The sequence below is a fragment of the Lineus longissimus genome, chromosome 6, assembly GCF_910592395.1.
Source record: "Lineus longissimus chromosome 6, tnLinLong1.2, whole genome shotgun sequence".
Classification (NCBI taxonomy): Eukaryota; Metazoa; Nemertea; class Pilidiophora; order Heteronemertea; family Lineidae; genus Lineus; species Lineus longissimus.
The window spans coordinates 8,199,942-8,224,017 of NC_088313.1; the positions used below are offsets into that span (position 1 = coordinate 8,199,942).

Below are 24,076 nucleotides of genomic sequence, written 5' to 3' on the forward strand. Positions count from 1 at the left end.
TGGCCGGTGCAGTTTCACTGTGGCCAAATGACCTTTGTTTCCTGGTGTATTCATTGCCACTAGTATCACTTCACCATATGAGCCTTTGCCCAAAACAACTTTAGTACCATCATCATTAAGAATTTCATCAACACAGTCTTTATGCACTATGTTCACGATTTACAAACTTTCTCGACCCTCCGATTTCCTATTGCAGTTTTAAGCCGGAATTTTCAGCTGATCTTTCTGTTGCTGAACAGCAGCTAATGTTTGCTCTGTCTTGGCAGCAGTATCTGACAACATTTTCAATCGTTTTTGACTGGTGTTTGTATTTTCCAAGAGGCTCTTTTTTCGCTTTTTTGAACGCTCTCGAGATGATTTGTTTCTCTGTTTCAACTCCTTTGCAGACTGTTTCTGGGTAAGTAGTTTTGACTGAAATTATCATCAATTATTACCCTTAAGCCCCATATGTCGAAAAGTGTTAATTCTAAGAACCCATTCAATTCATACCTTTTTAAAAAAGCTTAATGGCAGGGCTTAAACAAATTTGTTTAATCAATTGACAATTTGAATAACATCAGGGTCGAGATGGAGCAAACAGACTTTAGTACTAGTCTAAGTTATCTCACCTCATGATCATCAACCTGACCCCATTGTGCCTCCTCAAAGACAGACCAAGCCTTCTTCCTGACACCAAAGGGAAAGCCTTGAAGTATGATCGATGTCATCACGGGCCAAAGTGTTGAAATCCTCTTCTGATATGTCTTCACCTGAAAATGTGAGCAGATATTAAACCCAAGGGCAGAGAAGAGAGGAGGAATGGAAGTGAATGGGCCATTGGGGAATGAATCAAATTGGACCAAAATTTAGGGTAAATGTGTAGGGTACCCAGGTTGAGGTACATGTTTAGTGTTCACACAAAAAGCAAAAACATCCTACATAGAAAAGTAATTAATAGGGAAACGCATGTACGATTTACCTACGACTATTTCTGGAAATTTGGCAAGAAAACTTCGTTTTCATCACAAAAACCACCAAATACGTAACCATAGAAAAAAACGATGTGTTTTCCTCTTACTGACTTAAATTGGTTCAAATAATCTCTGCTAATTAAATATGAATAAGATTTATTGCCTTAGATGTAAGGAAATTACAGGTAATTCGGGTAAGTTAACTCATCACATCACTTCATATAATGGACACAGATATCTACTGGTCAAGTGCGCGAAATGTCACAAAAATAAAAGCAAGTTTACTACTTAATAATTTTTTTTATTCTAAATCATGAGTGAAAGGATGTACAGTTATGTCCCTTTAGAGAAGTATTTCAGTCAAATGCAGTATTTCAATCCAATGAAACAAAATGGTTACATTAGACCAAGGGGTGAACCATTATTGACAAGCTCTGAAGAAGATCTGGACAAAGTGCACAGAGCAGAGCTCGATCTTACAGTAACACCTATGAAACAGGTAACACCTATGAAACAGGTAACACCTTTGAAACAATATGATACATTCACAGGAAGTGATGCTCAATTGTTCCGTAACTGCAAACGATGGACACTTTTTGAATGCCAGAAAAAACTGAATTTTGACAGACCGGCCAAGCAACTTTACACCTACTGCAGGAATTGCAATTCAACCACTTACAGTGATGACTTTAAGAAACCAGAAATAACTATTGAGAACAAAACACGTTACTTTGACTACATCATCAGAGACCTTGGCCAGACACGTCTGTCAGATTTATTAGTAAATGATTTGAAACATTTTGTTGAAAATAGGATTAAGGTTTACTTCTCAAGTCCAAGAAAATGGCTCTGTGCGACCAGCTATGAAAAAACAGTCCTGAATGCCTTGCAATTTGGTATTGTTAAACTCAAACACAATGATGTCTTACCTGGTCTAGATTGTGACACTTATTTAGAAATTGAATTCATTAACAGAGCAATTGGTAAACCTCAGTTGACCAAAGACAATTTCACAGAACTCAGAATGTTTTTCTTGGCATTCCTCAAATATCTTCATTACAGGGGAGTTAAAATTACCATAAATTACAAGCTGTTTTTTTCACCAAGCATTTAAAGCATTGAAAATTGATTATGTAGTATTGAAACCGAATCCAACCGATAAGGACCGACTGGATGATTTGAGCTCTCTGTGGTCTGGTTTCTTAGGAAGTATTTTCTTCAAAATGTGACGTCTACCTCGGCCAATAATTACGCAATATATAACTGAATGATACTTTATTACGTACCTCCTATCTCCTGGTTACAACTTTAATAATAACATATAACGTACGACGCTGTCAGTACGGAGAGCAGCTCTTGACTGCCACCAGGCCCACACCCGCTCACATTTATAAGGTCACCCGTGAGCAATCTCGTCCCCAGGCGCCACATTACCCCCACCTCTATTAAGAGGTTGTACTCCTGTACAATGTACCCCAACACATAACAACATAACAGTCCAAACACTAACTCGCAACACTAGAAAAACAAACTATTGACGCAAATCCAGAATCCACTGCTCCAGTCCAAAGAATTCCTAAATATGTTCACTGCCAGTCCAAAAACACATTATACATGGTATAGGAACATTAAAGTCCAACACAATCAAGAATGTCCACATATATACAAAAATTATATCCTGAGGGGTCTATTCCAGGTCGTAAGTGATTTCTTCGCGGGTCCCGTCCACATGACAAACTCTCTCGGTAACGGCCTTCACCCGGTACCGTGCGGTGTCGAACAGCCGCCTTCCGACGAGACGTAGGGTCCTCTTCCCTTCTGTTTCCGGACGTGGTCCTTTTTCTCCAACGAGAACACGGAAGCTGGGCAAGGTAGGCCCTGAATTTAGAACATTTCTGCGTTTGGGTGCACTGCCACTGACCGTTTCCACGGCCTCCACATCGCCATCTTCCTGCCGGCTTTCGCGAACACAAAAGTCGGGTGAGGGGGTCCTGTATTTACCACCTTTCTATGTTTCGGTGTACTAACATGACTAACAGTCTCCAAGGCCTCATCACCATCGCCCTCTACCTCCCCTAAACTTACATTGGGTGAGGTAAGGTCGGCCATCGGGCTACCCGTCACCTTTGAGTAGGAGGACCGATTTACAACCACCACTGACGAGGCCACTTCCTTCCTTTTCGGGGGATGGCATCTGTCTGCATGACGCTCCAGGTTGGCCTTACGGTCGGTCGCATATTCGCACTGGTTGCACACGTATCTTTTGAAGGGCTGTTCTGCCATCTGGAACGAGAAATGGATACCCCGTGTTACTAGAAGGATCTATAGGTTAGGTCTGACCACAGCCTTTCTTTTTCTGGTGCTACGCCGAGCTGGCTGCTGGTCAGGATTTGTAACATCCTTATTTGTATCAGTTGGGGTTGATGGTTTGACAATTTCCCAATCTAACCCCTCTGGTGTCGGGCCTATGAATGGTTTCAAGCGATTAATATGGACGACCTTGGCCTTCGATTTTGGACCTTGCTGAATACGGTACAGCAAGTCGGATATTTTGCGTACCACCCGATAAGGCCCACGCCAAGGTTTTCCCAATTTCTTGCTTTTCCCTCTTCGGATTGGTTGATCGTGAAACCATACAATATCTCCCTCAGCAAAAGGTTCTAAGCTGGCCTTGCGGTCGTAGTACTCCTTTTGTCTGTTGCTTGACATCTGTAAGTGGTCTCTCGCAAGATTATGAACTTTGTCCATCTTGTCTAACAGGGTCTCTAGGTATTCAGAGGGATTGCACTCAGGTTGGCCAGGGTATTTAGTACCAAATAGCAAATCAGCAGATAGCGCAAGATCCCTGCCAAACATAAGCTGGGATGGACTAAACCCTGTGGTCTCATGTTTTGACGAATTGTACGCCATAATCAGGAGCGGCAGATGGATGTCCCAATTGAATTGATTTTCGTCACAGAACATTGATATGAGGTTTCCTAAAGTCTTCATAAAACGCTCTGCCATTCCATCAGACTCAGGATGCTGCGGGCTGGTCCTGGTTTTCATGCACCCTAGTCGCTTGCACACCCCTGTCCAAACCTTCGACTCAAAGTTGGTGCCTTGGTCAGAGTGCGCCAAATCTGGTACCCCAAATATCGCCATAAAACGATCAACAAGGCAGTCAGCTACAGTCGTTGCTTCTTGATCGTGTATTGGGAAAGCCTGCACCCATTTAGTGAAGTAGTCTTCAACTACAAGAACATAGGAGTTATGATGGTCCGACTCGGGGAATGGCCCACACACATCGTATGCTATGCGCTCCATTGGGATACCCACGTTGAACTGTTTCATGGGAGCTCGGCGTCTCCTGGGACCCTTCCTTTGCTGACATGGAAGGCATTGGCTGCACCAGATCTCCACATCTCGTCTCATTCCAGCCCAGTAAAACCTTTGTCGTACTCTCGCCAATGTTCGTTTGAAACCAAAGTGGCCTGCAGCCGGTGCCTCATGCAATTCTCGTCGTACCCTGGCACGAAACCTGGAAGGAACCACTAACAGCAACAAACTTTCTCCACTGTCGGACTCCCAGCGTCGACATAGTATGCCATCTTTCAACACCAGGCACTGCCACTGATTCCAGTAGGATTTGAGTCTTATGCCCTGATGTGAAATGTCCTTCCAATCTGGTCTCTGTGTGCCAGACTCCAACCATTTCACTACCTCTGCTAATTCGGGGTCCTCCAACTGAGCCTTCCTCATTGATTGGCTATCCCAGGCCCAGTCAGTGTCTGTATCTACTGGCTCATCTGCCTGTACGGCTCTGATAATCTGAAATACCCGCTCTCTCATGGTGTTGTCTTTGGTTCATTCGTCACTCTCATTTCGTTCTGTGTACATTTCCTCGGGTTGTCCTCCCTGCTACCAGTATTACACCGGACATCCTTCCCCTTGTCTTCTTTGACCAGATCCTCCTCCTTCGATTCATGTCTGCCCAAGGATTCTGTCCGTACGACAAGGACAGGCTCCGGCATCGTGGGGACCTCCGACTGGTGTTGATGCAGGCATTCTGGTGCTAGGTCTGGTTTATCTTCGATCATCAGTTTCAGCTTATCACACTGTTTACAATTGACGCAAGGTATTGGTCTGCGGGACAGACTGTCAGCATTGATATGCTTAGATCCCGGACGGTGTGCTATTGCCATATCATATTGGGACAGTCTTTCCAACCATCGGGCGGTCTGTCCCTCCGGGTGCTTGAAGGTAATTAAAAACCGTAGTGCTGAATGATCGGTTCTTACCAGGAATTTCTGGCCATAGAGGTAATGATGGAAGTTTTTAACACTATCAACCACTCCCAACATCTCTTTTCGTGTGACACAATACCGGCGCTCGCTCTTGTTCAGGGATCGACTAAAATATCCTATGACCTTTTCTGTGCCCTCTTGCTGCTGGCTCAGCACTCCACCAATTGCTGTGTTACTGGCATCCGTGTCGAGAATGAACGGTTCAGCAGGCCTTGGATACGCCAAAATTGGTGACTCGGTCAGTTTCTGTTTCAATGTTATGAATGCGGTCTCTGCATCATCATCCCAAACAAAGGTCTTTCCTTTCTCCATGAGTGTGTTCAGGGGTTTCGCAATAGCTGCAAAGTTACGTATATATCGCCGATAATACGATGCCAAACCGACGAATGATCGCACCTCTCGCTGACTTCTCGGGATGGGCCATTCCACAACTGCTTTAACCTTTTCCGGGTATGTGCTAACTCCGTCCTTACTCACGACATGGCCAAGGAAGGCTACTTTCTTCTGGAAGAGTTTGCACTTCTTAGGGTTGAGCTTAAGCCCTGCATCCCGGAGGCGCACAAATATTTCCTTCAGACCATCCAACGCAGAATCAAATTTCGTATGATGCGAAATGATGTCGTCTAAGTACCGAACGCATATATCCCATGGAAGGCCTTTCAGCACCATGTCCATTAACCTCTGAAATGTGGCAGGCGCATTAACTAAACCAAATGGAAGGACATTGAAGTGGAAATGGCCAACCCCCGGCACAGAGAAAGCTGTCTTCTCTTTGTCAGACAAACTCGCCATTTCTGCCTGGTGGTATCCACTTTTCAAATCCAGGGTGGAGAACCACTCGCTGCCTGACAATGCATCCAGTGAGTCGTCAATTCGTGGGAGGGGGTAACAGTCCTTTTTTGTGACTGCATTAAGAGGCCTATAATCCACACAGATCCTGAGCGATCCATCCTTCTTACGCACTGGTACTATGCCAGATGACCAAGGACTATTAGAAGGATCAGCAATTTTGCGTTTAACCCAATTTGTTATCTTCTCAGTGACTTCTCCTCTGATACCTAGTGCAAGTCTCCTGTTTCCTTGTTTTATCGGTTTAGAGTCCCCAGTGTCAATGGAGTGTTTTGCGAGTGTGGTACGGCCTGTATCATCTCCATCTCTTGCAAAAACATCAGCAAATTCCCGAAGAAGAAGTGCCACCTTCAGCTTTTTCTTATGATCGAGGTGCTTGCAGCTGCGGTGGAAGAGGTCTTTTAGGTGGTCAGGCACAAACAGCCCATCCTTCCGTTTTGGTTGCAGACTGTCTTCTGCTTTCTTTGTCGTTCTAACCTTTTCTTCAGGTTTACTCCCTTGAGGTATTTCTATAAGAGGCTCTAACCAAGCCATTAAAGTATGTTTCCTCAAAATTACTGGCTCCTCTGATAGATTTAGGAGCCGGATGGGGGTCGTCTCTCCCGACATGTCGACCACACTTTTGGCAACTAGGAGACCATTTTTTTCGAGGAGGGACGTCGCAGGTGATATATATCCTGCCTGGGAACCGTATGATGTGCCTGCTATCTCACACGTGACTAGCTGCTCACTCCTGGCAGGAATTGCTACTTTGCTCTTTAACACAATTCGACGGCAGGCATTTTTGGCACTCCCTCCACAACCCTGGATTTCCTGATGACAACATATAACCTTGTTGTTCATGTAGTCTACTTGGCAGTATTTACTGAGGAAGTTGTGTCCCAGTATGGTGTCATCCTGTATATCAGCTACCCAGAACTCATGGTCCACCTGTACTGAATTGAAGCGCACTCGAAACATAGCCTTTCCAGTAAAAGGTATGTTTTCTCCATTAGCCGCTATCAGTCTACCCTTTTACATTTCCAGAGCAGGTCTATCCTCTTCTGGAATATTGTTGTATACCCTAGGGTTCAGCAAACATACTGATGCACCAGAATCAATGAAAAATTCCTCTCTTTGGTCCCCCAAGTAACCTGGGATGTACAGACTACTGTTTTCTTCTCCTGTTGCTCCCATGGCACGCATGTCCACGACGGGCCCCTCATCCTTTACTGCCAATCTTTGGCCCTCAAGGTCGGCATTTCCTCGTTTCCCTGGGCCTGGGCAATTTCTTTCTGCCAAGCAGGGCATTCCCGTTTAAAGTGTCCTTGTTCCTTGCAGAAATAGCAAGTGAGGCTGCTTTTCCTGGATGGCTTTCTGGTTCCATATTGGTCATTTGTTCTGGGTACCGAGCGAGTGCTGTTGTTTGACACAGTACTTGGATTTGCAAGTTTTAACTCTTGTACCAACCTCACTAACTGTTCCAGGGTCTTTACAACGTTGTCGTTACTTTGGTCTGATGTAGCCACCCCACGAACATGGGTACTGTCAGACTGCTTCCCTGACGTTGCCTGTTGGAAGGCCTCATATTCTACTGCAGTTCGCTCTGCATCTCGCAAAGTCCTGGGCCTCGATTGTTTTACAAACCATTGATGATTCGTTTCCAATAAGGCATCAATAAACTGGTCTCTTGCAAAGGAGTCCATCAGTTCTAGTGTCACATTTGGGTAAGCCTTCCTTGCAAGGCGGCGGATCTCTTGAGATAACTCAGCTAGTGAAGACCCTTTCTTCCTCTTGTAGGACCTCAGCTGAGTACGGAACAGGTCAATTTGATTTTCATTACCAAATCTCCTTTTCAATGCAGCAACCACCGCATCATGTTGCTTCCTTTTGTAAGGCTCAAGATCACTCAGAACACTTTGTGCCGTCCCCCTCAGACTTGCCGCCAGGTATTTTCCTTTAAGATCAATATTCCACTGATTAAGATCGGCGACCGCCTCAAAATGTGACAGGAAATCGTCAAGGATTCCACTCCCATCAAACGTATCAGGCCTCAATGACGGGCATCGCGGCTTTAGCGGGTCTGTTTCTTGCTGCACTTGAGGTGTAACATTGCCTGTATTCTGCCCATCATTATGTCCTTCTGGTGGTGGACCAGCTGATGGAAGTAATCTAGGGGTCGGTCTTGGCCTCGCCGGTGACATATCAGACAGATAACGTTCTCTTGTCATGATGTCAATCCTATTCGGGCACTCAGTGTGCGCTTCACGGATCAAACCCGAGGGCTTCCCTTGCGGTTCCTCAGTTTGTGGGCAGTCATTGTCATACAGATCCTTGCTGACTGTGAGGGCCTCACACGTGGGCCTAATATTCCTCGGACATGTCTGATGCGCAGGCCTAAAATTTCTGACCTCCTCCAGAGGATTGAGAAGCGTCACATGCCTACTTCTCACATCAGCAGAATCAGGTGACTCATGAGTTGGACTCCCTCTTTCGTTGGTTGGGTAGAACTTTTCCGACGGATGGGTAGGTTGAATCGCGGTCACCATCTCTTGAGGAAAATAAGACTCGTCTCTCTCCGCACTGAATAACTCGAGGATGGGCTTATGGACACTCTCACCATGCTCACGAGTCGTGAGTAACCTATGAGCAGCCAATTCGTGAGTCGACCTGCTGCGAGTCGCCTCACCTTCCTCCCGAGCCGTGAGTACGTCATGAGCAGCAAACTCGTGAGTTGGCCTGCTGCGAGTCGTCTCACCTTTCTCACGAGTCGTGAGTAACTCATGATGAGCAGCCAACTCGTGAGTCGGCCTGTTGTGAGTCGTCTCACCTTTCTCACGAGTCGTGAGTAACTCATGAGCAGCAAACACGTGAGTCGGCCTGTTGTGAGTCGTCTCACCTTTCTCACGAGTCGTGAGTAACTCATGAGCAGCAAACTCGTGAGTCCGCCTGTTGTGAGTCGTCTCACCTTTCTCACGAGTCGTGAGTAACTCATGATGAGCAGCCAACTCGTGAGTCGGCCTGCTGTGCTCCCGAGCAGTGCGTAACTCATGAGTGAGTAGCTCACCATACTCACGAGCCGTGAGTAATTCGCGAGAAGACTGTCTCGGAACCCTCTCGATGTGCTCACAAGCAACTCTAGTTAGGCTGTTGTCTGCCTGCCTCCGGCTGCCACTGGTGAGTAACTCGTGAGAAGACGGCATGTAGGGCCTCTCACCACAGCGAACAGGCAATTCATATTCGGTATAACCATAGGCAGGCCTACGGTCGAGAAACTTCCTATCGTGATTTCTAGTTGAAGGCCTATTCGGTAAATTTCCCAAATTTACTTCCCCTCGTCTCAAGGCCTGTTCCAGTTCTCGAATCTCATCTCGCAATTTATTTTCAAGAGCCTGTTGTTCTAGTTGCCTGCTCCATCTCCGACGATTTGTACCCTGGAGGCGAGATCGGGATTCTCGACTGCGGTCTGTTGACCGCCGTCGATATCTGTCCAAGGCCAAAACGGAGTCAAGATCGCCACTTTCCGACATATCATGCTCAGTTACAGACATGCTTATTGTGTCAGCTAGTTCAAAAGAGGTAGGTGTACCCTTCCTGGGTCCGAAACGAACTGTTGGCGTGTATTTCCCGGCCATTTTTTAAGTGAATGTGACGGCCAAGTCTCATGCAATCGGCAATGCAATGGTAGCGTATGTAGTATACACGTCAGTTTCACTGGGATTCACATGTCAAAACTACCCAATTTTTGTTCGTAATTTCACCGCTGCCGCCAATGTGACGTCTACCTCGGCCAATAATTACGCAATATATAACTGAATGATACTTTATTACGCACCTCCTATCTCCTGGTTACAACTTTAATAATAACATATAACGTACGACGCTGTCAGTACGGAGAGCAGCTCTTGACTGCCACCAGGCCCACACCCGCTCACATTTATAAGGTCACCCGTGAGCAATCTCGTCCCCAGGCGCCACAAACAATTACAGGCTTGCATATGAAAATGAACAAGCAATCGATAAACAAAGTGAAATTCTAATGAAGGCATTGGAGGTGCAAGATATTAGTAAATGTTACCCTTTACCATGTAGTCTAGAACTTGCCAGAACGAGATATGCTCTTAGGACTTTGTCTGGAAGGGATTTTCCTTTCAAATAAATGAATAATCAGGAAGCATCTGTCATTGAACAGCAAATGAAACAAATCGGAGTGATCCCAGTTAATACAGGTTCAAATTCAGTTGGTACTAATTACCAACAGAACACTGCTAATTACCAACAGAAAGGTACCAATTACCAACAGAACACTGCTAATTACCAACAGAAAGGTACTAATTACCAACAGAATTACACTACAAACCAACAAGCTTCTAACAAGGCGTTAAATAGTTCAAATTTAGTCAGTTCTAGTGGCCAACTAGGGTCAACTCGGGTCAACTCGAGCTACGCTCTCAGGACAAAGTCCGACTAACTGTCAACTAGCCTAGGGTCAACTAGCTCTCAACAAAATTTAACTGAAAATGGCCTTAAAGACCTAGAATTATCGCAGTAAAGCTCAACACTGTAGAAACCTTGATACTATATAAAGTTAATTTACGGCTTGGTATTTTATAAATGATTCTACTAAAACTTTTTTTGATGTTTTTGTGATCGGTCTCATCATCGTCTGCTTGGAAATAAAAAACTACCAACTCCCATTCGGAACACTTCGGTAATTTCCGTTCGTGACGTATGCGAAGGAACCGGCTCCGAAGTCTGTTCGTCGCGCTAAGTGCCATTGTGTACATCCATACATCGCGTTACAGTATTCAGTGCATTTTGGAAATTTTGTGTCTCGATATATCTTCTTGAAAAAATGCCTAATCGATGCGTTTGTGGGAATTGTAATAATGTTCCAGACCCGGCGAAAGGTATAATGGTGCACAAGTTTCCATCAAATGAAGGTTTACGCTCACAGTGGGTTCGTTTTGTGCGTTTCAAACGGAAGGATTTTGTGACGTCGTCGAGTGGTTTGGTGATTTGTTCCTCGCATTTTACCAGGGATTGCTACCATTCGACAGTCAAGTTCGTCACGGAACATGCTGCTGAAAAAGGATATCGTGAGCAAAGGTAGGCAAAATGAGAATCTGGACAATAACTCTTTAAGAATGCTGCAAAATATGCTGTGTCTGTCACTGTGAGTGTGTCAGTGTGAAGGCCTATATAGTATATCATGGTCCCAACACTGAACCCAAGCCGCAAAAAAGGGTGTCACCAAAAAACTGACCACATTCTTCTGGAATGATTCTTTGCCTTGGATTGGATCTGAAATAGGCCTTTTAATGTATTTAATGTATTTAATGGAATGATACCCAAAGTTGCATGATACCATGTCATGATTCAAGAGAAATGCAATTCTAGACTCTGGCCAACTGAGCTGAGTTAGGTTTCACCTTAACTAACGTCCATACAAATTACAACAAGTCAAGCTCAAGCTGTCCAGAGGCAGAGATGTTTATGTTACTTTTTTCACTTTTAGACTTTGGAAAAGAAATGATGATGCTGTACCAACAGTTTTTGATTCAAGTCGCACAGAGCATGAATGTGGGCCACCACCACCAGCAAACATGGAATCTGGACCATCGCAAGTGAAAAGATCGCGTCAGTCAGTTTATTAGGAGAGAAAAGAGCATACAAGAGTAAGTTGGGCGTTCATTCATTGCAGGGTTAGGCACTGGTACTGTACTATCTGTAGAGTTAACTTGTCAGAGGTTGGTAAACATCTTGTAGTTTTATTGTATTTTTCCTCTGGAGTAATTCACCCGTTCTAGAGGTGAGACTAGTTACTGCAAAGTTGTGTCTCTGGCAGGGCCTTGTGGCTGAATCTTTCATGAGATTTTACATATTTACAGACACTTCAAGATGCATTGGATGGTTTCCCCACAACTCCTTAGCAAGATTCAGAACCAGATATGGATTCAGATGATCAGCCAGGCCCTGGTGATGCGATGCGAGACCAAGGTGTTGAGACTGATGCTATGTTTCGTATGCAGTTTTTGGTCCGTAGCAAAGGTTAGTAGAACAGTATGTCATGTGTTGTACATGACATTCATAATCATAACTAGGCTACATGCCTTCTTATTAAACAAACATGCTCCTTGACCTTGGTGATAGTTTGCTTCCTTGAATGTTTAGAATGCAATTTTTCCTTTTCAGTTTTGATCACAAGTTTCGCACCCGCTGATGTCCGCAGTGTTCACTGTCAGGCTGCTCCTGAGATGAAAAGCAAGCTTTGCACAGTCAAGCCATCTCAGCGATCTTATCCTGTTCAGTGTGACATTGTTGGACATCCCTTTGTCAATCTGCCAGCAGATTGGCATCTTCCTCCGCGAATCAGCCCAAAGAAAAGTGACGCTGTCCCTGTTGCTTCAACCCCTAATGTAAAAAGAAAACGAAAAGCCACAGATAACATCGACATGGACCCTGACCTTGATGATGTGTCATTTAGCCATGAGGATTCAGAGAGGAAAGATCCATCATGGAACCCGAATTTCTCTTATGAAGAACCGTAAGTTTATTAGGTTCATTTCATGTTATTGTTATGGTAACCTTAAGTATCTATGCCTGATGCATTTTGTATAAAATCCCCGCGATACACTTTGAGGTAGCCGAGGCAACATGAGTTCAAATTGGTCCTGCAAAGATCGATGACATTGGATAAGGGTGACTATGTACTTACTTTAATGCTAAGCTTTCATCTTTTGTATGTTTTGCTCTCGTAATTCAAAATATTCTTATTATTTTCCAGTAATGTATGGATACAGATGCTGATGCTGAAGACACTGAGAGAGTGACATTTTATGTTGTGGCGAAGCGGAAGTTACTACACCTCTTCAGAGTCTGTCAGAACTGTGGCAGCAAGGGAGCTGAGGCTAGTGTTACTTCAATGAATGGCACCCTTGTGAACATTTCTCAGCAATGTCTGAGTTGTGATAAACTCACAAAGTGGAGTAGCCAGGAAATGATTGGGACCTATCCCTCTGGTAACATTAGCCTCTCAACTGCGCTGCTTTGTTCTGGCGGAATCCCCAGTAAAACAGTCTGACTGCTAGAGTTCTGGGGGTTGCAGTGCTTTTCCAAGCAGACATTTTTCGTCCACCAACAAAAGTTTCTAAGAAAGAGTACATTGAATTGATGTCTAGGATGGGCGATGACGTCCAACTCTCAGGGGACGCCAGATGCGACTCAATGGGACGGTGTGCAAAATATGCAAGTTACAGTCTGCACGACACGGAGCAGAATGCAATTGCTTGCACGGAACTCATTGTGGTAGGTGAACTTTTTATCTTTTGTTAGCTCAGCTTGTGCCTGTGGGAAAGTCATCACCCAAAAGTTCTGGTGCTAGTATCTATGATTTTTAAGATCATTTACTTCAGTGAATATGACAAATGGCAAATGCATGGGCTGAGAACTTTCAATACCATGGCACCCCTAAAACATATCTGTGTCAAGTAAATTCTTATTCAATGATTAATCTTTTTTACAGTCCACTGAGCCACAGACACAGAAAAGTGCCGCCATGGAGAAGCTGGATCTTATTCGAGCAATTCATCTTGTAGATCAGTGCGTCCCAAATGTCAAGATACAGCTGACAACTGACGGCCACCCTGGTGTGGCCAAGTATCTAAAGGAAGAAAAAGCTGAGAAAGTGACTCATAATCTGGATATTTGGCATGTTGGAAAAGGTACAGTGTAAACTTTGAAATAGATCACGGGTGACATCCAAAAAGGAAAAAAGATTTTTTTCTGTAAGTGAATACATTAGGAATGACAAAAGTTTGTTGAAGAACATGCTCACTACAATCATGACAGTTATAAAAAATTGAAAGTATCCATTGTTATCTCAGTAACACAATCACTGTATATGAATTCATCAACCAGTGAATTGCTATTTTTAGTCTCTGTCAATTTCTCTTTCTCTCATTTTCAGGTCTAAAGAAGAGAATGGCCAAATTGAAGAAATTTCCGGAAGTGAAAATGTGGCAGAGGAGCATCATAAATCACTTGTACTGGTGTGCAGTAACAAGTGATTACAACGGGGAGTTGATGGTCGCCAAGTGGCGTTCGCTGGCCAACCACATCATAAATGTGCATGAGCATGACAATGACCTCTTTCCAAGATGTGCTCATGGTGAACTTACCCCCAAGGCTTTGGCTTGACCCAGGTAAATTAGCTTGTATCTCCATTGCTTGTTGATGCATTTATTGCATAAATGAGTCAGTCAATTGTATTTCATGTATCTAAGAAAATGAAAACTTGACTGTTGCATACTCATTTGCTGTCCAGTTTACATGTTTGAACTTGTGATCTTTGTGGGCAACTTTGGACAGTATTAATTGTTGAATGTAGAAAATACATTATAACACTCACAATTCTTCTTTCAGCATCTGAAGCATATGAAATAATATGTCGTCGAGTCATCCTCAACAGGGATGTCCTCAAGTATGTTGCCAAGCTGAGCATTGATGGTCAAACGTCTGGACTTGAAGGCTTCCATAGCACCATCAACCATTTTGCACCCAAAATGTATCACTTTGGCTTCCAAGGAATGAAGACTAGGTAAGCTGATGTCCAGTAATGTTGAAAATTAGATGAAGCTAAATTTTGACTGGCAGAAGTAAAATTTCCCTGCCAAGCAATTTAATCACAACAGAAAAATCAGATCAGAAATGCTGTTTTCCGTTCTAATGTACAATATTTTCTCCACATTTGTATGGTTCAATTTGCTGCTCTTCATTTCAATGAAAATGGCCGAAAAGAGGAGAGACAGAAAAAAAAAGGATGGAAACCTGTCTTACAACATTCGTTTCCCAAAGAGCCGTTGTGGACAGTATAACAAATGAACATGCAAAGTTTGTGCGCTTTGATAAAAAAATATTGATTGTGTGCACTTTAACTGTGGCTTTACTTTGCTACATGTACTAGACACTTCAGAAACTTAAGGTTACTAGTATCTCTGACAATGTCAATGGTACCTCATCACAGTGGAGAAGTTAGCTGAAAGTGAAGATCATGTTCAATGTTTAGCTTTTGTATCTAACCAACGGCCTTTCCTTTCAGGATATGCCGACAAAGTCCGAACGGAGGTTATGGAACTTGTAAGCAGTGGGACGACTCATGAGATCAGCGAGGTGGAACCATCCCTACTGTGTGCATTGTATGAGCGCCCCGAAAGTAAACAGCAGGCAGTATCGGAGTACCTCGTTCATGCACGCTTTCAGAAGTAATGCTATATTGTGTGCAATCAGGACTCTTTCTATTTTCTGGATAGCTACACAAATTGTATGTATGAAGTAACCAAATCCTGTTGTTGTTCTGATTAAGCTTTGTTGTGTATCCTCATTCGTAGTCTCTTTTGTCTATGAATGTCTAGACATGTAATTTCAATTAAATCAAGCATTGCCAAGTGGCACTCAAGAAATAAGTTCAAAAATATGTCTGAAACTCTGATGTATATTTATTATTTGTAAACACAATAATCTATCATAAACATTTTTGACCAGACAGCAGAGTAATTTTAAAGATTAAAGTCTGTTTTGATTAATAATGTATTCCAGTCTATGATTTGGCAATGGAATCTTTGTAAATATGACTATGATTTTGTCAAGATAAAAAGAAAAGTATACTTGTAAAAATGTATTGTCATGAATCAGTCAATCTAAGCCTCATCTACATCCATGAAACCAACGAATTGAGCATTTTCCTCCAACTCTGGTGGAGGAAAGAATGCACGTATTTTTGAAACTGCACATGATGGAACCACCACGCGAATGTCCTTGCCCACAAATCCGTAGCACCAACGAACCAACTGTCTGTATGCAACATGGCGTAAACGTTTGTGTGGTCCAGTGTACGCCTTCTTTCCGTACTGTTGGGTGTAATGGAGCCAAGCAGTCTCCAGTACAAACTCATTGAGGCAGACTGGATCGAAACCCCGATGTTCAGTGATGCACCTTGGCTTCTCTTCACCCTTGGCAGTATCCACCAATTTTGCCTGGTACCTGTCAATCTTTTGGCAGCAAATGCACTCTGATCTTTTTGGTAGAACATGGCAGTTGTCGCAGGTGCACCTGTAAGATAGAACATTGAGAATTAGAATAATGTGATGATTTCTGGTTGATGCATACTAGAGCCAGTACTAACTATAGGGTACCAATACTGTTCTAAATTAGGCCTTGTATGGCCAACTTACATTTTCAACATGCTTGGAGTAATATAATAAGACTCCAACAAGCAACTTACTTGTAATGTATAATTTCGGTCCTGTCAATCATCTTTATCAATCATGCATTTCAATTATTGTTATCATATTTATTCAAAACATGTTTTGTAGTTCATGAGCACTATATGAAAGAAAGTGACGATAAAACACTTTGGAGAAAGCAAATATTTTCTTTTGTTGGTCATTCTGATTGATGCACAGCTGGACATGGACGTCTTGACTACTCACTGACACTGCCTTGTATACTGGATGTACATTTGTAAACATCTCGCAGTAGTCGAGAAAATTGCACCGATTCTGATATCTATGGTAAGGTTGACACTTGACTAATATTCTCATCAGCTCATTCCCTGCTGAGAGAGAGCCTACTTCCGTAAGATAATGTGGTGACTTACCAATTTTCTAAGACGGAAAAGTCGATCTCTGCCACAGGTTCCATTGCGGCTGCAATCACTGCCGGTTGACCAGCGTCCACTTCAGTCGGCCTTGGCTCGTACATATAAGGCAGAATCCGTGCTTCATTCTGATCAACGCTTTCGTCCAGTCTCGCTTGATCATCTTCATCAAAAAATAATTCTGATCCATCGCTGTCTGATGCTGAATAATCCAATAAATCTGACGATGAATCGCTGCTGAAGCTGTCGTCTTCCATGATGTTGACACTTGATCGAAACTAGGTCGAATGGGGAGATTCCTCCGCATACGTCACTTGACCTTTGTCCGACTTGATTTGCATATGACCTAATTCAACCTGGCTACTTATCGCGTTCGGGTGGGACCGATCGATGCCGCATTAAAAGTATGTTTTTATTGCAATAACATTACTTTATTGGATAAATGACAACAATGCGGTGTTTTATACAGTGTTCATTTTTCAATTCGCCAAGAATTCACAGTTAGAAATATGTCAACAGTCTAGGTCTTTAAAGCTAAACTAGACCTTGAGGTGCTTGTTGCAACAGGTAAAAGCAAGGATTTCCTAAATAAACAGCTTACATTTAATGACTTAGACGCAATGAATGAGAAGGAAGTATTGAAACACCATAGAATTTACATGACAAAGATGGCTGCCAGACTTAACGATTCATTGGGTAAGACAGTCTTAAAAACTTACACTAAACTAACAAAACTGATCTTGCCTGTTGATGACGAAGACCAGCTGTACAAAGACCTAAGAAATGATTACATTGTTACCAATGAATTGGACAAATGGTTAGGATGGTTGAGTTTGAGAATGGGTGCACTAACTGCTCTTGCCTCATCAACACTGATCACTTTAGGACATTGTCACGAACCAAACTCTGCTAGTGAACATGAAAATTTCAGAAGATTAAGTGGAGAAAACAGAAGTGGAGCCGGACAAAGTCCAGAGAGCAGAGCTTGAAAGCATAGCTCGAGTGACGGACAGTGAAAAGCCCCTTAAGAGAGGAAGATCAGAAAAACAAATTGCATGGTCTCGAGAATTAGGTAAAAGATCTCAGGAATTCAAGAAGTCAAAAAAGGAGAGGTTTACTAGGAAAGACGATGAACCCAAACAAAGTTCAACTCAACCCGGACCAGAGCCTGAAAATACTGAAAGTACTGATATCAATTCGGACAAAGTCCAAAGAGCAGAGCTGGATCAGCATGAAAATACTGGAAGTTCCAGGAGTACAACACTGTATGTCATTTTAGCTGCATTTGGTTTTGCAGTCATCATTTACTAATATCCTAAGATTAAAACTAACAAGAAAGTACGAGAAGGTAGTAAACCAGAAGTAAGCAAATTAAAAGGAAGTAAACCAGAAGGCAAACATAACTGTGACAAAACTCCTAAAACATGTAATCTTAGTTTAATGGCGTAGAATTATTCAAACACACTATTCTTAGTTTCAATTGAAAAATTTAAAGTAACTGTGCTCCCTCTGAAATTAATTATTTTACCACTCACATCAGTGATTTCAAATTTGATATGATTTGTACATTTTTTGTTCACTATTTTCTTACAATTGAGTTCATATCTCTGGTATTGTACCTGATCACCATCTTCAACAAAAAAATTACATAAAATGTCAGAAGGTTTATTGTTGTAGAGGGTCTTAGTTTTGTCAACCAAATTTGATCTTAAAAATACTTCTTTTCTGTAAAAGTTAAGTGGCTTGGTGGAGTAGTATTTTCCTTTCTTGTTGAACACATCTTGTTTAAAGCCGAACCATTCATTTACCACATGGGCTAAGCGTGAGGAGAATGTTTTGCCAGCTGGTGTATCATTTACAGTATCATAAAATATGAGATTAAGGTAAAAGTATTTGTCCTCTGTAAGTTCAAGGACTAGGCAATTTTTGTCACAGTAAATTTTCACATGGCTTATTCCGTTTTCTTTTATGTATGATTGCCATTCCTCACAAAACGAACTTAAACTAAAATGTCGAGAGTATGGAAATGTAGATTGTCTGTTTTTAGCTCAGCTGACAAAGTCAGCGGAGCTAGTAGAATAGCTGTTCAAATGGTGTCCGTCCTGCAATCCATCCATCCATCCATCCATCTAGGGACCCATCTGTGGACAAAATTGGACATTTCTGACCGGGAAGGCCTAGCCACTTCGTTGACGGTGCTAAATTAGGAGTTGCCCAAGGGGAACTCAAAAAACGAAAAATCAGCACGATCCGACCTATATTAAGAGAATGAGGTCATTTCGCGTTTAGATTTCTTTCCCTTTTTACCTCGGTCCACAGAGCAAATATTGATTTCAAATATGGCTGAATATTTTTAAATATTTTTTCATTTTTTACTTTTAATGGAATTAATATAGTTTTCACCGCCAGTTGGTGCTGCAGGCACATTGACTGAATTTTGGCGATTTCAAATTTGGCGGTGGCTCAACTTTTTTGCAAGCAGTGCTGCTGATTGGCCGATCGATAGAAGAGATGCCACCATTTAAAAATGGCGGTAGTCGCTGCTTCAATGAAGGTGAGTGAACTTTCTCATGTTCAATCGGTTGATACTCTTTTAATCAACATGACCATGTACCTGAAATTTGTGAAGGTACTGCAAAGAGTCTATATAATTCAGATTTATCGATAGTTTTTTATAATATTGCGGAAATTTTGTGCACAAATTAGCGAAAGTTGGTGCTCGTCTCATGTCATTTTAGAGCGAGAAATTTGTTTCCGTCGATCTCTACCACTGAAAAATCGCTTGCATAGCTTCGAATTTTTGTGAAAATAAGTATCTGAACTTGGTTTCAAATAGTCTAGAGAGTTACCTTTGTGGTGATACATATAGTATGTGATAAATATTTGTGGAATTTGAGAAATTCGGCTTTCAAACGTGCCGATGATGCAAGCGATCTCACGTGAATTTTGCAAGTCCTGATTTGTCGACCGGGTGTCAAGAATCACTAGCCTTATTTCAGTTCAAAGATCGAAAATAATATCTGAACTTAATTTCAAATAGCCTACGCAGTAATCATTTCGGTGATATATAATGCATGCATTTAATAATTGATTAATCTGCCTAAAACGCGCAATTAAAACGGCGAAAGATCTTGATAAACACTCTGGTGGCGGTCGCACTAAATAACGACCGGTAGGGCCCGAAGTCTGGCAGAGAAAAAAAAGGTATCGCCCGGAGGTTGAAACGGGATTTTTATGCACTTTTAACTGTATATTTATTGTTTAGATGTATTTCTAACAGTTCTGTAACTTTGATGACCAAGCTTGCGCCCAAAGTTGGTAAAATTGATGCTTGTTTATGGACTGCGCGAGCGACCGGAGAATTCGCCGTCGGCTATTTTGGCTACGGTCCCTGAGTTGTTGTGGTTGGCAATTTTGCAACAAATCTCGCCATTTACGTTTGTTTTCTCCCTGTCTGGTCATTGGCCGTGAAAAAAATTATTTTGAAAGTCACATTATGACATCGTAGTATGAATTCCACTGCAGTTTCGTTAGGCAGCAATGCTCATGTTTTTGGTTTGCAATCCTGTACTGTCTGTACACTGCGCTGTGCATGGTTGTACTGTTGGCTGTAAAAAAAGACAAAAACGATAGCCTAAGAGGATAACTCAACAGGCCCTCATGATTCAATTGATGGACACCTTATTTGATAGTACCTCATCATTAAGTCCACTAGATCCTGTTCTGTCACATGTCGTAGACGATAGACAATTTTCAAAATGTAGTACACCACTCGCTCATCTTTAAGCCCAGCTCTCGGCTCACTATGGTTCAGTCTGTGAGACTAATTTAAAGAGGTTACACTTTTATTTTGAATTCGAAAACAGCCCACAGGACTGACTTTTCACTGAGTAATAAGTGTGCCCTTCAAAGGTTAAGTCTCTTTCTGGATTTGCTTCCATAGATGCCTTGTTCAGGATATCATCTGACCGATGCCTGGTCAAGCACAGACTGTATCCGGTGGTGTACATTTCCCCGTCTATGTCACCCTTTTTTATTCAGTCTGTGTTAATTTCTCTTCTCTTTTTTTACAGATTTACTGTTGTTGGTTATTGCAAGAGGAGTCGTTGGCACATTTCAAGTCCAGGAAAGCACTTGCTGTTCCCACATTCAGAGTAAGGTGTGCTTACTCGTTTTACTGCTTTCCATTCCCGGAGAGCGTTATCAAATATCTGCCGCAAGGCAACAAATATCTGCCGCAAGGCGCTTCAAATATCTGCCGAAAGGCATCAAATATCTGTCACACCAATAAAGTTCATTTTGTTAACCAACTCTTTATCTTCTTTTCTTCACATACAAAAAAGACCGTCCCAAACATTTGGCTGCATCCACTTCATCAATGTCCAGACAACAGTCGGTTCATTTGACCATTGTAAAGCACCAGGCCCCACCTCACAAAATACACTGTAATAATTATGTACCTTGTGTCCATGTGCATGTTATTAGTTCCACCTACGCTGCATGAAGACAAGGACTCCACTCTTTGACGTCACCACACAACTCCTTGACGTCATCACACACCCCACTACTGCAACGGCAACGTCATATAGCAGGGTGACGTCAACTCAGTACTTCAGCATGCACTGATATAGCAAGAAGGTCTTCGCACCAGCACTTCTGCGTGCTAGACGTTATAGCTTCACGTTGCCTCATAATAACGGTACCGACACACACTTGGCCCTTGCCTTCACCTATCCATTTCAGCTGAGCGCCAGGCCCTTGGGCCTCTTGTTTGTTAATGTTCTAATAGAGGGGTTATCTAAAAAATTCAAACAAAATTCGTCTGGCGTCGCATCGGGTGTATGGTTAAGGTCTTCAATGCACTGTTCTATTATGGTTGCATTCAGTTTTTTATTAAGTTTAAACTCTTCGTAAAGAAACATGAATACTTGGGCACGCGCTGGTAGCATATCGCTTGTCCACCACGAATTGTAAAATGCTACCGTTTTCAAAGTGATCGATTTTATGTTCAATGGGTCTGTTAAGTTAAGCTCAAATATGGCTTCATCGCATTCATTCTCAAAAATTATGAAGTCCATTTTCTATTTAATTAAGGTTAAACATTCATTAAATCACTGTAATCAATGTATTTGTCGTAGTACATGCTGAAAGGCAGTGTAGAGATGCCATCCTCTAAGATGAAACGCTTGTCACCGAAAGGGCTTAAGCTTTTCTTATCAATCTCTTCCAGATACATTTGATGCTTTTCTGACCTCAGATGACGCATTTTGTGATTAAAAGTCTTAGTGTTTTCAAGACAATCAACGTAGTCATAAAATGTAATAGACTTCTTCACTACATTATTAGCGATTCCCTTCAGTTTCTTTGATTCTGAATTTTTAGTCCTGTACGCATACATCTTACTCCTAAGTGCAATAAATTCTAGCATTTTGTCTCCTCCCAGCTCATCCTTAAAGTAGCCTGGCACTTTCTTCTTGCTAGTGTCGTAAAGAGGATGATCCTTTTGGTAATTACTGAAGTCGAAGTTATCCTTTAACCCTTTGAGGTCTGCTGTTAAATCGTCGGTTTTGATCTTCCAAACGAAAGAATCCGTGTCCAAATAAAGAAGTTCTAGGTTTTTCTCACCAAAGTAAGGTTGAAGTATGTTGTAGTAGAATTCATACATCAGCAGCTTGGACAACTCCAGTACTGCAGCTCCTATGTAGATTGGCTTGTTGAACTTCATGGTTGTGCGTCTCATGCAAATTGCCGCGCTACTTTCGTCAAAGATGTTAATCGATGAAAACCTGGGACTTGCCATGAAGTTCTTGGCACTTTCTCCATCTGTCACCAGTTCAATTTCTACCCTGTTCCTTACGTTTTCACATGTCTTTCCGTAGAAAGCATTGTTCATTAATTTGAAGTAATCTTTCTCGAAACCAGTAGTAGAAGCCATCCTCTTTTTAGTGTTGAAGTTGATGTATGATTTCAACCACTTTGATTGTTTGAAACTGATGACAGAATGGACCTTTTTTAGTGTCATTCCTTGCTTTAAGTAAAACTGTAAAAGTCTGTGATGCACAATGTAGTTGGTCTTGTCCTTCTGTGTGAGGATCAATTTTTCTACCCTTGACCTCTTCTCTTCACCAAGTAACCCTTTCCGGTAAGGGCTTAATTCGTCGTCTTCTATGAAAAGTGATTCTGGACAGAATGGAAAGTTATTTGACTTGAACTTGATTTCCTCTGGATAATCCAAATCTACTTCGAAAAAATATCCTACTTTACTGTCTTTAGGAATTGATATGACCTTCTCTTTGTTCATAGTATTATTACCGTCAAACATTTGAAAACTGCCGTAAGGCTGACTTTCCATCATAGCCCAGCCATAGAGATTGTTTGCGTCTATGTAGAGTAGTTTGTGGTGTTCATCTGCCTTGACATGTCTTGTTCCCATCACACCTGAAATTCCACCTCTTATTGCCTTTTCAAAAGTAGAATATTGGTATCGGTAAGAAGTTTGAGATTTATGTCTGTGTGTTTCAATCCGGCCAACCAGGTCAAGCCAGGTGCTGAATAGCAGTGACAAGGATCGATCTGAAAATTGTTTAAATTAACGTCCCTGAATTTCTCGAATAAATCAGCTAACAAAAGAACATCTGTTTTGAGGAACAGGTCGATGAACTCTCCATGATTTCTGATCTTGAAATGATCCCATATGTCTTTGGCTTTTAGGTAAACTGAATCATCCGCCATTTCATTCTTCAATTCATCAAAGAACATAGACTTCTCTAAGTGAGTAACACTGTAACTTTCATGTGACGTGTAAAATGAATAAGGCACCGATCCTTTCTTTCTCAATAGTTTAAAATCGTCAGGATTGGGGTAAGACTGTCTTGTTATCTTAAAGTGACCATCTTCCATCGATTTGGTGATGTTGTCCAAGCCAGACTGTAAGAATCTGTAAGAGTCTAAAAATTTAAAACAACCGAACTCAAATGAAATGTACTCTTCTGCGTTTTTAGCAAAAAGCTTCAGTTTCTTGTGTGATCTAGACATCAAATCTCTGATGAAGAGGTGAGCATCGTAATTACTGAGATTGTGAAAAAACACTGGGACAAACATGGCTTTCTTCTCGTTCAAGTTGCAAGCGTTGTGAGCAGCATCTCTGTATTTTCCATTGTAGTGATTGTGATCTTGAACTCTGTCCTCACCTAAAAATTTATTGCAGTAGTAACAGTCTGTTTCTTGGGAATATCTCACCAAATCTTCGTCTGTCATGATGAGAGGAATGTTGCAGTTCAGAAGAGTTGAGAACGTCTCTTCCTTTCTGAATAACCAGTTACAGAAAACGTCAACTACATCAGTACCCCTGTGAC

The 24,076-nt window shown here is 42.1% G+C and overlaps 1 long non-coding RNA gene across 1 annotated transcript in view; it reads right to left on the bottom strand.

Annotated features, from left to right (window-relative positions):
• Positions 1 to 21,490, bottom strand: part of LOC135489474 (uncharacterized) — a 110,208-nt gene extending 88,718 nt beyond the window's left edge. Inside the window, exons 1-2 of the long non-coding RNA XR_010447168.1 lie at positions 21,182 to 21,490; positions 20,108 to 20,329 (exon numbers count right to left, since the gene is read on the bottom strand). This is a non-coding gene — a long non-coding RNA (uncharacterized LOC135489474). The remainder of the gene's footprint in view (positions 1 to 20,107; positions 20,330 to 21,181) is intronic.
• Between the last annotated feature and the right edge of the window lie 2,586 nt (positions 21,491 to 24,076).